Source organism: Sapajus apella, unplaced genomic scaffold (genome assembly GCF_009761245.1).
Source record: "Sapajus apella isolate SASKATOON/1434 unplaced genomic scaffold, GSC_monkey_1.0 scaffold52, whole genome shotgun sequence".
In the NCBI taxonomy this organism is placed as follows: domain Eukaryota; kingdom Metazoa; phylum Chordata; class Mammalia; order Primates; family Cebidae; genus Sapajus; species Sapajus apella.
The window spans coordinates 7,069,820-7,073,114 of record NW_022436992.1 but is presented as its reverse complement, the minus strand read 5'-3'; the positions used below and the strand labels follow the sequence as shown (position 1 = coordinate 7,073,114).

Genomic DNA, 3,295 nt, shown 5'->3' with positions numbered 1-3,295 from the left:
ACAAGATAACCAAGCTGGAAAGTGCAGGGTGTACCATAAGTAGGAGATTATACCTAGAATGTGCTGCTGGGCTCAGCCAAGAATTACTGTTAGAATTAGGGTTAGATACTGAGAAGGCTGGATTAGGGGAGAAGATAAGAGAATACAAAACTGAAAGAGGAAGAGTTTGTGGATATGAGAGCTCTCTCTCATTATATGGATTTAACATCTTGGCAGTGTGCTAGGAAATGAAATTGACACACTGTTTTTGGAAGTTTGGGAAAGGTGATACCCATACAAAGTGAAATTGAAATGCTGAAACTGATATGCCATAAAAAAGAAAAAAACTAGAAGTAAGAATGCTGGTATGGATAAACAACATAAGACTGGAAAACCCACCAGCTGAGTATATCCCATGGGAGGGACTAGAGAATACCGATTTTACCCCAATGCTGGAGAAAAGTATGCACACATTCCTGAGAAGCTGAGTGGTCATATTCTACATTCCCATACTGATGGTAAGAAATGCTGTTAAAACATTTGTAGCATAATTGTCAATAAAGATGATTGTGAAAAACAGGTTACAAGCGGTAGTTAGAAGGCAAACTGATCATAATAATTAGATTTTGTGAGAGGTAACTGGAGAAGATGTGATATAATCTGAGGAATATTTGAGAGGCCTATAAAGATGCTTAAAAATACTTGAAGTTCCTAGAAAGTGGTTCTCAACCAGGAGGAATTTTTCTTAATTGGAGAATGTCTGGGAATATTTTTGGTTGTCACACTGGCAGAATGATGCTTCCGGCATCGGAATGGCAGAGGCCAAGGATGCTACTAAGCATCACACAATATACAGAATATCCCCCACAAGACAGAAATATGTAAACAATAATATCCATGTATCTGAGGTTGGGAAACTCTAAGATAGGGATGAGGTGGACAGAATCAAAAGAAGTCAAATTACCTTTAGCTCATTGAGGGGCCAAAGGCAATCATACACAAACAAGTCACAATTTCTGAATTAATTTGTGTTTGGGGACAGTTTTTCAGATCCAGTACTGACTGTAGTAGACAATGAGTTTGTGGGGAAAGATGTTCCTATAATTCCTGTAGTAATTCCCCAAATGGATCTATTACTGATATGGTTTGACTGTGTCTCCACCCACATCTCACCTTGAATTGTAACAATCCCCGTGTTTCAATGGTAGGACCAGGTGGATATAATTGAATCATGGGGGAGGTTTCCCCCATACTGTTCTTGTTGTAGTGAATAAGTCTCATGAGCTTTGATGGTTTTATAAATGGGAGTTTCCCTGCCCGAGCTCAATTACCTGCTGCCATGTAAGATGTGACTTTGCTCCTCATTTGTATTCTGCCATGATTGTAAGGCTTCCCAGCTATGTGGAACTGTGAGTCCATAAAATCTGTCTCCTTTATAAATTATCCAGTCTCAGGTATATCTTTATTAGCAGCATTGAGAACAGAATAATACAATTGCCATTTACTTAGGGAAGGGCATACTGGGAAACAGGAATACACAAACATTTTCAGGATGACTGGGCCCAGAAATTAGGCTGATTCTGTATTTAGGGTCCAAAACAATCATTATGCCCCCAATGGGGAACACATAGGGGAAAAGATAATAAATGAAGTTGTGACACATGCTGAGGCCTCAGTGTGTCTGCTCCATCCACAAACTTAACTGGCAGTTATTTTTTCATGTACACAAAAGTATATTCAAAATTAACTATGAAAAATTTGGTAGAACTCAAAAATTGGCCACTGTCCCATATAAGAGCTGCTGTAGAAATGGAAACTGTGTAACTGTGCCTCTTCATTGACAGTCAGATAATAAATTAGAAGCAATATTCTACCCTGGATGGAATAGTGGAAATTATATCCACCTGTAAGGCATAAGGGAGGTTTCTGGCCAAGATGGTGTAGGAGAGACTTTCTATGTAAAGCAAACTCACAATAGGGGGAAATGATATGAAACAACAATCTTCAAAAAAGATATATCAGGAAACAAACAACAGTGTTTCCTGAGATATGAGAAACAAAAGAGAGCCCTAAAATTGTCCAAATGCATTGCCTTAAGAGAGTTTCCAGGACACAGCACAAGAAGACAGAACCTAAAAGCAGTCTGGCCGACTCTCTGAGTTGAGAATATGGAAGTGGAATACAGGGAGACCAAGGAGGATAGACTTTGTAACAGAAAGAAAGAGGAGCATGGAGAGATAACTCTAGTGATTTTCAGAGAGAGAGAAGTCCACAGACCTGTAGAGGATCCTTCTTGAGTATTTGGCAGAATAATGATCAACACAAGGCAGAACTGTGGAGGATGCCCAGAAGCAGAGGCCAGGGAGGCAAATTTGCTATGAATTGTCCCAGCAAATTCTTGAGGAAGGAGATGGAGAGGAATGAAACCTCTGAAGAAGCAATATAGAAACTGAAGGAGACAGGGGAGACAATCAAACGGAAGTTTCTGGAGCATTTGATTCAACATGAGCTACAAATGATCAAGAACCATAGTTCCAAGAATAAGAGAGCTGCTCTGCAGGCTTTACAGAGGAAGAAAAGATTGGAATAGCAGCTGGCACAAACTGATGAGATATTGTCCACCCTGGAGTTTCAGCATGAAGCTGTTGACAATGACACCACTAATGCAGAAATGCTTTGTACCATGTAGTTAGCTACCCCAGGCATGAAGAAGGCCTACCAGGACCTAGACATTGGCAAGGTACATGAACTGATGGGTGACATCACAAAATAGCAGGAGGTGGCCCAGGAAATCTCAGATGCCATTTCTTGGCCTATGGGCTTTGGAGACCACGTGGGTGGGAACGAACTGTTGGAGGAACTAGAGAAGCTGGAGGAGGAAGAATTGGCCCAAGAGTTGTTAAATGTGGGCAGCAAGGAGGAAGTGAATCCCAGTCCAAATGGCCAGTGTACCCTTCACACTGTCAGTCTACCAGGGAGGATCAGCTCCTAAAGAAGATGAAGACAAAGAAACACTAAAGCAGTAGCTGCATGGGTATCCTGACAAGTCTGGGCTCCTCTTGCTGTTCCTCTTTCCTTAAGTGCCAAGTGCTCAACAAAAGGAGCATAACTTTTGGAAGGAAACCTGCTGAGGCTGGTAGTATGTCCCTCCCTGAGAAAAGGGTCTGTTGCCTTTTCAACTCTGACTCAATTCTGATGAAGAAACTTTCTGTAGGAGGAGGACCTGAGCCCCCTTCTATCTGAAAGCAGTTGCAATATAAACATATACATAAAAGAAAATACCTGCGACCTTGGAAAAAGCCACCAGGAAAGATAG

The 3,295-nt window shown here is 41.2% G+C and overlaps 1 pseudogene; it reads left to right on the top strand.

Moving 5' to 3' along the window:
* Positions 1 to 2,389: 2,389 nt before the first annotated feature.
* Positions 2,390 to 3,005, top strand: LOC116526953 (annotated as a pseudogene).
* The last annotated feature ends 290 nt before the right edge of the window (positions 3,006 to 3,295 follow it).